Source organism: Dermacentor albipictus, chromosome 6 (genome assembly GCF_038994185.2).
Source record: "Dermacentor albipictus isolate Rhodes 1998 colony chromosome 6, USDA_Dalb.pri_finalv2, whole genome shotgun sequence".
Taxonomy (NCBI): Eukaryota; Metazoa; Arthropoda; class Arachnida; order Ixodida; family Ixodidae; genus Dermacentor; species Dermacentor albipictus.
In genome coordinates, this window is record NC_091826.1 from 49,455,996 (window position 1) to 49,470,100 (window position 14,105).

General features: G+C 44.4%; 1 protein-coding gene across 4 annotated transcripts in view; it reads right to left on the minus strand.

Moving 5' to 3' along the window:
* Window positions 1-14,105, minus strand: part of LOC135918671 (tyrosyl-DNA phosphodiesterase 2-like) — a 281,692-nt gene that overhangs the window by 163,780 nt on the left and 103,807 nt on the right. For 2 of the 4 annotated variants that reach the window (XR_011515160.1, XR_010569723.1), the window contains exon 2: window positions 5,204-5,329. The gene's annotated coding sequence lies outside the window, so the exon portion shown is untranslated. Of the gene's footprint in view, window positions 1-4,943; window positions 5,330-14,105 lie in introns of all 4 variants that reach the window. The other 2 variants (XR_010569721.1, XR_010569718.1) reach the window with 2 other exon arrangements.

Genomic DNA, 14,105 nt, shown 5'->3' on the forward strand with positions numbered 1-14,105 from the left:
TGGTCGAGTTCTGGGGCACCACACCTCCCAGCGGAAATTCCTTGCGCATCCCGCACACCTTGAAATCGGCCACGTCGCCGGTAACCTCTGGTGACGTACGAGGCAGTACTTGTAGTGCACGGTCCCGATTAGTCACGTCTCGTACATTTCCGATCCTCGTCAGGTCGTTCTAGAACCACAGAGCGTCGCACACTTCGCAATTAAATCCAAAATTCTCGTCGCAACATGGCACTGCATCTTTGAAGTCGTCAGCTCGGCCAGTCCGATAGCTCCCCCGCCGTATTGCGTTGCGAGTCTGGCGTCGTTGCTCGTTCGGAGGTGCCCGGGCTGGCGATCTTCGTTTTCGTTCCGCATCGCGGGAACGTTCTTCATCGGTGGTCGTATCGCGCCGGCACCGTGTGCATTCTCGTTTCTGTTCCCTCGGGCGCTCCTCGTACGCACGTTGTTCTTCGGGTGTACGAACTATACGTGTCCGCCCCATCGATAAAGCAACAGTCGAATGGCTCACACCCCCTTAATCAATGGCTCATACCCCCATAGACGCGCCCTCCTGATGGCGACGAGACTGGCAGTAGAGTTTGCAGAGGGGAAATCTAGGCAATGGTTCACTTAGCAGTTTAGTGACGCTGATTCGACTTAACGATATTGAACAGATTCTTTCTGAACATTTACACAACCTAACGAAGTACAAATACCGAATTACCCGAGTGATTTTTTTTTCTGTTAGGTAATACGCACCATTTAGGGAACCATAAGAGGAGCCGGTGCATGCATGATTTCGTTCCCAGTAATTTATTATCACGTGACCTCCATCACACAGTTCCCGGTTTCGAGATTCCCTCTAGCAGGGGTGGGTAACCTTCGAGTGAGGCAAGCCCTGCGTGACCGACGTCACAGTGTTTACGTGAAGCTCCAAAGTGCGGGCGACAAAAGACTCGTCTCTCGTTTGCTCAATTTCACACGGGCGCCTACGTTGGTCGACACCACGGTTGGGTAGGCGGCGCGTACATGCGTCTGCATTCCGCGTTTCATAAAACGCACGTGCAGTCGTGAAAATGTTGCATCAGAGTCCTCAACGTCGCACTATTTTGTTCTCCAGAGAGACGTTTTCGGGATGGCTATTATGACGAGTCCGGAGAAGGCAGCTACGTTCTATTTTCAGGACCTCAAAGAAACATTTCTTGGTTTTTACATGCCAAATCCACAATATCATTACGAGGCATGCCGTAGTTGCGTACTCCGAATTAACTTTGATCCCCCAGGGTTCCTTAACGGGCACTGGTTGCACGGTACACGGGGTATTTGCATTTCGACACCACTGAAATGAGGTCGCCGAGGCCGGGATCTGATGCCGCGCCCTTGGACTTAATAGCGCAGCGCACTAGCCACTACGACGCCAGGGTGGATTTCATTTTAGGACACTGAAATTGAAATAAACTACCTTTTAGCCGTCTGCAGTCAGTAACACTTCATGAAAGCATCCATCGCGCGCATGCAAAGCTCATGCTATAGAAAATCGCGCGTTTTAGGATGGTTTGCATGCTCTATTAAAGCACGCGTTTTTTTTTTCAGTGTTGTAGATTCATCAAGCACGTGACCAGAAGTTTGGGGCCGCGTGCTCCCTGTTGTTCGAACCCAAGTGTACGCGTGGTAACGAAGCTTTCATTGAAGCCCATGCGTTCAGAAAATGGCAGTTCATCAACGGTCTGTACGTCTTAGCACCAACTGTGCGAGTAGGGAACACTTCCGGTGCGAAAGAAAGTGACGCCATATCCGGTGAAAATATAAGTGATGTCACATTTGTTATTGACTTGAAATTCGGTTGCTTTTTCTACGGTTGCGATTGGTGCGGTATTTTTGAACATTCTGCAACTCGACACGAGCTTGGTGCGAACTAGGCACTAAGAATATTAAGCTCCACTCGATGGGTGCTTTAGGCTGATGCCGGCTTTTTAAATCTAAAGCTTTATGAAATTAGTAATCATGTATGATGGAAAATAAGTTATACTTGCACGTTGTTTTGTTCCACCTTGGTTTGGCTGTGAGAATTACTACTCTGCATGTCCGTTACCTTGGCCATTTAACTTGGCCCTTAAGTAATATTTTTTTACAGCAAGTTAAGCACAGCCGGCCATGTATACCTTATGTATCCAAATTATTTTATCGCTTCTCAGGTAAGGACTACGCGATGCTTCACGTTGCTAGTAGTCTGCGTTGAAACGAAATAATCTCCTTTTTATGGCCGAATTTAAGTCAACGGTGGATTTTTATTGGCTCAAAATCATGAAAGAAGAATTATACTTTCTTTAACACAGGCCACACCAACTATGGCGATGAAAAAGATATGCGTCAGCACAAGGCGCTGCCGAAATCCTTGCGCATAACCATCACAGTGCGTGATCAACATATTGATGCGCAACTCCCTCAATATTAGCATGACTATAGCGAACCTACGAAGATACCGTAATTTACCTTAACAGCGAGAATATAAATTTAGTCCTTCCTCAAACATCAGAGCCTAATTTTTGCTTCGCTTATATCTCATAATAACTGAAAGCAGCCCAAACTGTGAGTATGTATCTCTCATAAATAGATGCTCTTTATTTTTTTGCCGGCACACAGGTGAGAGTGATCTAGATTTATGCTTATGGTGGAAGGAGGGGGATGCATCCTCCGGTTGATACAGTTTTACGGTTTTTCAAAAGGAGTGATGTCGGTTTCGAGCTACTTAAAACACTTCATATTTTAGCATTCTTTCACGTCGCAGGAACGACGCGTCTGCCTGAACCTTGGCGCAGACGTAACTTAGTACGCAATCTGGCGTTGTCCATAGCGTGCAGCCTGTTGTGCGTTTGAAAATGCTGTGATAGAAAGTAACACGGCAGCTGCGACAAATCAATCAATCAATCAATCAATCAATCAATCAATCAATCAATCAATCAATCAATCAATCAATCAATCAATCGCATGCAACATGTCATTGGAAAAGAATGAAATATTTACGAGCGAGCTGATGTCTCACGCTTGTGGGCAAACTAGTCGCTTGGTCGCAAGCCTTGTGTAATCTGGTTTACTTCAGGTGCAGCTCGGGTGCCCAGTCGCAGCAGGCAGTTACAGCAGTTGCACGAGGACCGCTGAAGTTCGACACATGTCCGGTGTTTTGTAATCATTTCACGCGAAAACAATTCCCTCAGCACTTTGAACCACGATGCAACACACCTGACACCGCGCAAAATTCACACCACCGAAATTCGTAGCACGAAAGGAGGAACCAGCACCAAAACAACTGACGGGGGGGGGGGGGGGGCGTGTTCCATTTGTAGTAGGCCAACTTTACAAGAGTGTCTTTTACCGCAGCGGTATGACCGCCCTTGTTTTTCTACCAGGGGCGCTAACAAAAAATATATTTTTTTTCATAACAAAATAAATTTCGCTGGTCTGGCCTTTGCTCATCGCATCTATATTTAAAAATAGTTAAGGGTGAAATTTTGTTTGACACACAAAACAAACAAAGTTTTTCATGTCTGTTTATTTCAAAAGATGTTTTTATCAATAGTGTTTGTCCCCAACTCCCCTAGTCGCGCTTCAATCGCAACTACCATAAGCAGTGCCCTTGATATCGCTCACAACTGCTTCTGGACATGTCGTCATAAGCTACGCGACCACGTGATTGGACGTCGCTTGTTATCGCTCGCGCGAAACCGTCACACGTTCGATAAGCAGCGACGCCATCATGTGTGCCCACGACATTGATTGCAGTAGCGGAATACGGAAGGCCGGCTTGTATTCATTTTCAAGGCATGGGGGGGGGGGGCGGGTGCCCGAAACATTCGAGGAGTTAATATGCAGGGATGCTGTATTGTGTCCGTGTTCACGACCTTCGTGCTAGTAGCTCTATACAAAACGCTGCACTGTCTACCCTGCGGAGCTAATTAACCGGAATTCGACGGTGTGCCCACCTGGTCTTGATCGTGTTTTTGCAGCCAAACACACTGCACGTCTCTAGATAGCCAACCATTAAAGCGCAGCTGCGCATGCGCCGTCGATACCACGACAGAACGTCCATGACGGTGCTGACGGAGCGAACACACTTTCAGTGTCCATATAATTGCTGTCGCATTTAAAATCAAACGGCTTGTTTAGCTTCCACCTCAGCAACTAACATACGTATAGCAAACGCGTCGTAGAAATTAGCAGTGCCACTTACGAGCATTGAAGCTTGGTAGTTATGTACGCAGTGTACCTTCGCACGCTCGGTAGTGGAAGAGGAGGCTCTATTTACGAGGCAACGTTTTGTTCATTAGTGGCGAGACGCCACAATGGAGTGGCAGGCTGCCGCTAGCTAACCTACTTCCTCGACCGGATTTAGCGCCAGGTTATGGTCTGGCTTCCTCAGCGAAGCCCATAGGGTAAATTTGAGACCTGAAAGACCGGGCGAGGTCGCAACGAAGAAAGTTCGCTTTTAAGACGCGGACGCGTGGGTGGGCCGCGCCACCAGAATTTTCGCCAGCTTTGGAAAAACCCAAAGGCCTCGTTTTCCCATCAGCAGCATAAACATTTTTAAAAAAGTAAAATAAGTTCTTTACAAAGGAGCGAGCGCAAACACTGCATGATTTATGCAGTGGAACTGAAGCCTGATAACAAACCAGGAGGTGATTTCTGAGGTGTAATGCGATCTATCCTGCCACATATTTTTCTTGGCAAGCAAGGAAACATTAGGCTTCCGCACTGGGATGACTTCACCACAATCCGATAGTCACGATCTCAAGACATTACTGTGTTTTACGTGCCGAAACCGTACTCTGATTATGAGGCATGCCATAGTGGGGAGACTCCGGATTTTTTGCGCGTGATTGATTGCGGCCACGGGAGGTGAGCGTCGATACTTGGTCAGTCCACTCGCTTTTACCATAGGAAGCAGAGGCTAGCAAGCTCATCGGTACCTCATGCCAGGATGGTGTCCTGTCGACAATGGCGGTAGGCCTTGCGGCGGACGGCGCTGTCGGTGAAGCAGTGCTCCTGCAGGTGCTCCAGCTTGACCTGGAATGCGCATCCGATGCGTGCGCTGAATCAGAAGGCGACATGGCCGTGCCGCTCCCCTCGAGCACCGCAGCCAGCAGGCCGTCTATCGAAACTGTTTTCGAAGCAGCGGTTGACCCTCACGTGGAAGCCACGTCAAAAGCGGCCGTGACAAACCACTTACCACCATCAGCGGCAATGACCATTTTGCATGTAGAAAGGTTGGACCAAGTCATTGTTGAAAGCATCAGCGGGGAGAGGCCCACCACCCGCAGCAACGAAACAACAATGGCGCCAGGCGCCACACGTTCTGAAAAGAAGTGGGAAGGCGGGGCATTTTCATCACCTAAAGCAGATCACCTGTCGCATCGTTACAACACAGAGAGACAGACCGCAGCATGCTCCGACGGCGAACAGCTGATTTTCCCCCCTCTTTTTCCAAACATGACTAAGTGGCGTCGCGCGATCGCAGAATATGAACTTCATGCAAGATGGCGGCCGTGATACCTTCACCTTAATCTTCTTAAAAACTTATCTATCTACCTTGCAACGCTACGTACGTCTAAAGGATACGGACGCATGAACCTCGTCCCTGATTTTTTCCAGCGTTACTCTAAAGTTCTCTTGCTTATCTCAGCTGCTGACCAGGTGATGCTTTCGTCCACTTTAAGTCCAAGCGCTTCTGGAAGGTGTACGCTATACCTACGAGTCTCACTGTAGCAATCCATTGGCATTTCTTTAAGATGTGCTGAGGGGTTTCCGCGATTTCTCTATCGACACATGCATCGTCTTATTGCGAATACTTGCTCCGGTACGCTTTTGTCCTTAGGCAAGCAGCTCGAGCAACAAATACGAAAGTACTGTCCTGTGTGTTTTCTTGCAGATTTTCCCTTCTAATTACTTCCTTTACACGCTTGAACATCTGAATGGTATTTTCGTTCCCATTACATGCATCTCATTTACCCTGTGTTTCTCTCACTTTGTTTTTGATGCTCCCTGGTTATCCATTATAATGTTCAATTGCCCTGTACTTGTTGCGAACTTTCCTTGCCTCCATTCTGTGTCCTCGGTTTTAAGGCACGGGTGTTTGTGCAGTTTAGCCGCGCATTTATTTGATTGATGCTCCTAAGTCTTTCTTCAACACCAGTTTTGCTCTGCGCTTATCTGACTTAAAAAAAAAGTCCTATCCCATGTCGCCATGCATCTGCCTCATTTGTGGATATAGCCTGTTTCACATGCTGCGACTGCAACGACGAAAATCGGTGCTGTCGCACGCGTCGCAATGCGATTTTTAGAGGGCTCATTTCACATGATTGCGATTTCAACAATGCGACTGGTGCGACGCCCAGGGTTGCTTAGTGCCAGGTGTCGTGGCACACGCTGCATAATTCTTTTATTGTAGTGAATAAAATGTTAGACTATAATATTATTGACTTCTCTTGATTATAAGCAAATAATATGTACGTTTACTCATTTAAAAACGTTAGTTCAGATTTGTCTTGGGGTGCGCGACGGCGGTTTCTGTAGTTCAGTGCGACATCGCGCACGTAATCAGCTGTTCGCAGGTGGTTCAGCGATGTGTGTTGTCTTATCTACCTTCTATGACCGTTTCGTTCTGCCTGTGCTACAACAATCTGCAAGATGACCTATCGACAAGTTCATATAGCTACCCTCACCGCATATGCAGTATTCGGAATTCGGCTGCCACGAAGTCGTCGTGTCAGCCCAACAAGATCCTCGCGCTGCCCGTGCTCGGCGTCAGCGTCTAGAGAAATGATGCGTGTATATTGCCTGTCATTGCGCATATGTGGTGCCTGCTCCTAGCCATATTCTTACGCCAAACGCAACAAGAAGCACTGACCCGAACGCCCGCGTGTGCCCCTGAACGAAGCCTCAAACGATCTGTGTGATTACGACGTGGAATGAAAATTGTGTTGTGAAATTCAACCTTAGCGCTTGCCTGGTTCGTCCATCGCCGTGCTTGCGCTGCGAATATAAATATGGGAGCCCCCTCTCAATATTTTTAAAGGCGCAAAAGCCGACGCATCAAATGTTTCGAGCAGTTACCGTCACTTTTGTAGAAACCTGTACGTTGTAAAATAGCATTCTAAAAGACACGCTTCTCGTCCACTTTGTTGTCCCGTGTCTCGCGCTGGTAGTATACTCGGAACTTCTAACAAGAAGACCATATCAATACGCGCTATTCATAATGCAGGATCGTAGGCCCACGGCAGGCGCACTTGCCGTAGAATTTTTCAGCTTTCTGCTCAGCCTCGCACGCCTCTCACGGTTAGCCTTTGTGGAAATAAATATTATTATTATTATATTATTATCAATGTTATTAGATATTATAGTTTCTTCACTGTAATTTATAGCAATCATCCAGATTTCTTAAGCTAGTCATGCATTTAACCTGTATTAGATCAACATTGTTACGACATGCTTATGGGAGTCATTTCAAACTAGATTGCTCAGCCAGAGAAAGTACAAATGCAAGCCTCAATGTTTATTCCAATTTGGTATTCCTAAACATTATATTGGCAGAATTTTATGCCTGCTTGCATTTCCTGCAATTCAATGTTCAGAGCTGGAAAAACTGATTCCTTTTCTTGCTGTCGAATGGCTGCTTCAATGTTGATAGCAAGCTATAAGTATTCATTTCGAAAGTGTTAAGCAATGACTATATGTCTAAGCTTATCAATGCGTTTTTGTTCCACGAACACAATTAAGTTTTCTCTCTCCCTCTCATTGACAGCCATGGAATGAAACCGTTCACTTTCATAAGTATCAGGATGCAAACATTCTGAAATTTGTCCTGAACATTTGTCTGCGTCCTATAGTGTGCATGTTTGTATTAAGTTCTGGGGTTACAATCGCAGTGATCTACACATATTGTTATATTGCAACAAACAAATTTATTTCATTTTGTTTTCAAATCTACAATGTAGCCATGCAGTAACGACTGCATTAATAAGCAAAAAAGAAAACTGCAGATTCAGTGTACGTGTTGGAATCTATGCGAAGTGAAGTTTTTGTCAAGTGGTCAATTAAATGCTGTTAAAGTAACTGCGATATATACAATTTGTCTTATTTTCAGCAATCCAACTTGTCATCTTTTGCAAGGTTTGCTTATGCACCGCATAGGTCACAACCTTAATGTCATGTAATCTTTATGCATTACACTGTTCACAAACCATACCGAAACGCAAACGGCAGTTAATGTAGATGCACGCTGCGAGACATCAACGCAGTGACGTTTGTTGAGCAAGGAATGGTGCGAGGTGTATGCAGATGAATGAATGACGTGCCTATGTACTTATTTATTTATATACCTCGCAGGCTGCAAGGTTGGAGTATTATGCAAGGGGGAATAAAAAAGTTGTTACAAAAGGAAGAAGGGCACAACATTAGGAAAAAAACCAACAAAAAAAGCAGTACCACTACATTGCACCAACTAGCCCAACGTGTTTTACTGGCACAACATTATACAATACTTAACAAACAATAACAGAAAAAGTTACTGCCCATGCACCCTGTACAGATGGTAAACCAGCGAAGCTGAAATGTGCAGCCCCGGTTTTTATCACTGGGTTAATTCCGATGGCTTATTCAAGCCTTTCTATATTATTGGTTATGTCTGTGTTTCTTAATGAGGTTATGCACATGTTTGGCTTGGGTTTATCACATTGTTTATTTGGAATGCCGCACATTGCACTTTGCAAGATCACCATCTTCGAAAGTGCAATGAGCAGCGGTTCATTGTGTTAATCCAGGTGGTCCATCGAAGTCTTTCTGAATTATGTTACGCATTTGTGTTTTGTTATGCGTTAATCATAATGTTTATGACTCAGTTATGCACTATTGTTACCAAGTGACACACCAGGGCTGCACATTTCATTTAATTAAATACAGGGACACATTTTTGAACCTATAGGGAAGTCTGAGAGAGACTTCTGCACGCGCGCTCTGCTGCTAGAGAGAAACGACGTCACTATCGGTGTAGCCAATGGCCCGCCACACCTTTGCTGCAAGATAATTATGACATCATGATCTTGTCTTAACCCCGTCCCACTCTGTGTCCCTTCCTTGCAATAATGCGTAGATAAATGTTTATCTGTTAAATGCATAAGCATTTCTATGTCTACTCAACAAGAAATGTCTCCGTCCCTCATGTAAGACGAACAATGGCTCACAACCCCCGAAACAATGGCTCATACCCCTACGCTAGGGTTCTTGTGATCGGATCATGAGTGTTTCGCCTAGGCATATACAGCTTCACTCTAAAAAGAATGAACACCTTTCTGCTCGATACCAAGATAATCTCATGAGGTGTACTAACAAATGAAACTTTATTGACCATGCCGAGTAAATGCTGGTCGACAAGCAATAAACCGAATTTACACAAAACGCAGAAGCAAGATCTGATGCGTGTCCATACAGATCCCATCAGGAAACGCATCCATCTCTGAAAGTGTAACAGCGGCCATGCTGACACAAGATTCTCCCAGTGTATTTGCATCTACAGCATCCATAATTTCTCTAGGCAGCCGATCTCCACAGAATGCTAGCTTCTTCCTCTACAATGCACTCTCCACATCTGAGCGTGCATTGTAGAGGAAGAAGCTAGCATTCTGTGCAGATCGGCTGCCTAGAGAAATTACGGAAGCTGTAGATCTAAAAATGCTGGGTTAATCTTGTCATCACGGCCTCCGTTAGAAATGGATGCATTTCCCGTCAGGAAATGCAGATGAATTTTTGCTTCTCCTTTTTGTGTATGTTCAGTCTATTGCTTGTCAGCGAGCATTTACTCGGTGTGTACATTAAACTTTTCATTGTTAGATCATCGCGGTTTTCTTGTTTGTCCTATGTGTTCTTTGGTGCCATTTGCAGCCAGGCTATTCGTTTTTTTTTAGACTGCAGCAAGTCACTTTAATGGCCCTCATGATACCTTATAAAATTTTTTATTTGGCCAATGTAGCAAGAATGTACAGTGTGAAGCAGTAAGAACAGGGTATGCTAACTTCTAACTAAAAGGTTTATTGTGAAAATGCAGTGATCTATAAAGGTTGCCACAAAGTAGTACAGCAATAAAACCTGATAAAGACTAGTGCTTGATGAAACCAAACATAAAAGCAGGAAAGGGGGAAAATACATATAGATATACAAGTCCAGGAAAAAAAAACAGTGATCACCAAGTGTGCAAGTGGCTACCTTCCAGGAAACTCATTTTTTTCCCAATGGCATGGAACTGGAAGAATGTGTTTGCATTGCATAAGCAAGCTGTCAGTCTGTCTATTGGAATAACAACAGTGTTTCTTGAAAGGTGCTGGCATGCAGGATTGGCAATTGTAATTATTTTTTCCTGCACTTGGAATTTTTCTCTATTTTCTTTCTGTAGCATTTTTATTTATGTTTGGCTGCATCAAGCACCAATTTTTATCTATCCTTCAAAGATATCTTTCTTTTTCTGGGGAAAACTTGGGGAAGGCAGGAGATGGAAATTCAAGACGATGAGCAACATGAGAAAAAGGTGAAAGTAGGAGCCAACGTTTCCACACGTGGACCTTGAAGAAGACAAGTCCACTTGTCGAAACGTTGGCTCCTGCTTTCACCTTGTTCTCGTTTTGCTCATCTCCCTTTTACAACTCGCCACATTTTTACAAATGAACCTCAGTTGAAAGTTAGTCCTCATCCATATCTAGTGTCATCCTGTTGATACTGCTTCATGCTATGCACTCTTGCAACATTTGTGTGTGTGTGTGTGTGCACACGCGTGGATTTGGATGCGAGATTGGGCCCTTTGGCAGAGGTATCATTCTTCTCCTGTGCAGCCTTATGAATTCATTAACTATACTGCAACAGAAATGCGATGGACAGGAACGAAGTGAACACACAGAGCGCTTCGTTCTTGTGTGTTGTCTATCTGTTGCACTTTAGTTAATAATGAATACACACAAACTCATCTAGTTTTCAGTTATTATGTCAGGCTTATAAGCCCGCTTGTGTCCTGGAATATCTGCATGGCTATGCATCCTGTAATTTAATTTCTGCCCATGTGCTGGCAAGTCGCGTGTTAATCTCCTGATTTTCCTGACAATCTTGTGTGATGTGCAGGCCCAGACAGTTTCTGGTGAATCCATGCAGGGTGTTGTGCAGGGTGTAATCTGCATTACAAGTGCTGCTTTGATTGCTTTCCGTTCAGCTTTTCTAGGTGTAGGATGACCTGGAATGGTACTCACTTATATGGGGTTTAGTTTTATGTAGCGTCTTACTACTGTTACACTGCTATTGCCAGATCAGTGTACTATATGTGCCTTATGTTTGCTTGTATCTTCATGACTAGCAACCTCCTCTGTGTGTTTGGCAGTTGCATATAGTCTCCTGGCCTAATTGTTTGCCCCCATATTCCATGGTATGGGCCTGTTGTTTCAAGTTCAGGTACTCCCGAGGTTGTGTTTCTGAAGGGAGGGGTAGTCGTCTTTGCATCTCATATGCTAGCCGGCATAGTATCTTGGGATGAGGTTCTGAGCTCTCGAGACAAAGAATTTGTGCTGGTAATTCATACCGTACCATACCTTGGACACAAGCACAGCATCTGCGATTTTCTATAGTATCCGCTCGCCCACCCCCGTTATTTCGAGATTATTCTTTTCACCAGGTGTGGAAGTTGCGTCCAGGCATTGCATAATTGTTTCACCCACATGCTGGCTCTGCCGTCATGGGCTTACACTAGCTGAGGATTTGTGGATGTTGACTTGCGAGCATATTTGTCCAGCTATATGGATCACAATGTGCAATCTGGGGTAGTTCTTGATTCTAGTTTTTCTTTTTTTTCTGACGTCGATATGAGCTGACTTATCAGAAAGCGAGAGGCCAGACTAGCCAAGAAAGTCTGCAGTGTTGTCGAGGGCTTGTTGCATCATTCTTGATTTCTGTATAAGATAGCTTTCCCACAGACTGTAATACAGCATAGGCTGTAGTGTTTCTTGTAGTATGCCCGTGTTGTTGGTGTGTGTGAGCTAAACGTACCTCCAACTCTCACCTGGAATTTTCTGTCTTTCAGAAAGTTACTTTAAGTGCTCTACCAGAAATGTTTTTGCTCAGCGTTCCTCTTATTAGAGCAGCATGAAGTACTGCTGTTAAAAGCCTCTTCACTCTGTTCATTCTTTCATAAGCGGTATTACACAATGTCCTGCAATAAAGTTTCTGCTGCTTATGGCCCACTCATATCTGCCAGAAGGGACAACTCTTGAAAAAGGTTTTCTTTGTGCTATGTGTGCGACATAGTATGAGCATTCAAGCCTTGATATTTATACATCTGTAGAACCAGCTTCTTGACAGAGTACTTGCTATACCTGATCATGCTTACTTGTGCAGTGCTGTTGAACAATATATATTGATGCAATGAATATTTACACACTTGAATTATCACGAAAGATGATTGTTTTACAATTCTGCGCTTTGCTTTCTATTGGTGTTAGATTTTGCATAAGCATGCCCCCCGTGCAATAGCATTTTGAAGTGTAAGGGTTCAATAAAAGGTGATGAACTAAATCTAAGTGCAAGAGCTTTTTTTAGCACCTATGACTCCCATGAAAATGCAACTTCCATGGCTGGCAAATCAATCCCTCGCATTGTGTTAGCAGCAGAATGCTATAGCCACAGTGGCAGGTGAACAAATTGAAGAACAATATTTCTGTCTATAATTTTTTTTCTTTCCTGTATGTAAGTAAAGTTTGGAATAAGTTTGTGATTGCAAAAAAGCCCAGTTTGCGGTCTTTTATTGAATAAATCACATATTATGTATAGTTGAAATGCAGAAATTTGTTCTAAAATCCTCAGGTGATATATGTTCTTGCAAGTAGCATGGTATTTCATTACTTATAAAGATAGTAATCGCAGCGGATGTCGTTATATGGGTTTACACAGTAATATATGTGATCACAAACTTATTAGAAACTTACTAGAAACATGTAAGGCATGAATGTTTTTCCACACTTGATCAGCTGTGAACGTGCACGAACTGCTTGTACTGGCTGACTTCACTGCAGTTTTGATTTACTTTTCTTCAACATGTCGTTTTATACTGTTTTATCCCCACAAGAACAGGCCGTTTGCCTGCTTTTCGCATTGTTGCACGAGTTCTACATAATTGTGCAGGAGGGTACGTTGTCACTGTATTTACTTAATCTACTAGCTGTACAGTTAATTACCTTGCATAGCAAGTGTTCGTACAGATGCAGTAAGGATACAAAGTCCGCAACATAGTCAATGTTTATTGGTTTCTGTGCAAGAAACAAAAAATTATCCAGAGAAGAGGTGCAACTAAACGTGCATGTAATATTTTATTCGAGCCACGGATTTAATGCTATCGTAGCAAATTCATTACGATAGCCTACACTTTTGCTCTGTCAAATTTATTAAGAGGCAAGATAAGCTTTCAAGATGCATCGGGAAATTCGTGCTTGAAAACCGACAGGAAAATGCAACTGAACGGTACCGCGTTCAGCGCAACGTTGAAACTTTGGGTACTTTGCTGTCTTGTCATTTGCCCTTGCCGAGGTTGAAATAATTCAAGCTGCTCCGTAAGCGCGATTTTTGCATGCAACTCAACAAAAGAAAATTGTGACGACCTCGTCGTCTGCTGGGGATCGAACACTTCTTAGCACTGACAACTCGCAAAGGCGTACGAAGCAAACGTGAAAATGCACTTCATTTGCTGTGTAGCGTGTCAACGAACGCATAGCAATCGGAGAATGCAATCTGCGGTACAAGTTTTTTATTCTCCCTTTGCGTACGTACCGAATTCGACGATCCACGTCTCCGCGCATTGCACTTGTCGTGCGAGGCGCCTTTTCAAAACAAACCGGCGAAATAGCTCCGTTGACAGCTCTCCGCGCAATTTCGACGGAAAATCGCAGCGATCGGTGCGACTGTGCGACCAACCGGTTGGTCGCAGCCGAAAATCGGGGGGTCGGCACTGCAACTGCGATTTTCATCGCAAACGACGGAAATCGCGCTTCCGGTGCGACGAAAATCGCATCATGTGAAACAGGCTTATAGCGTGGGTTCCCAAGGCCAAACGA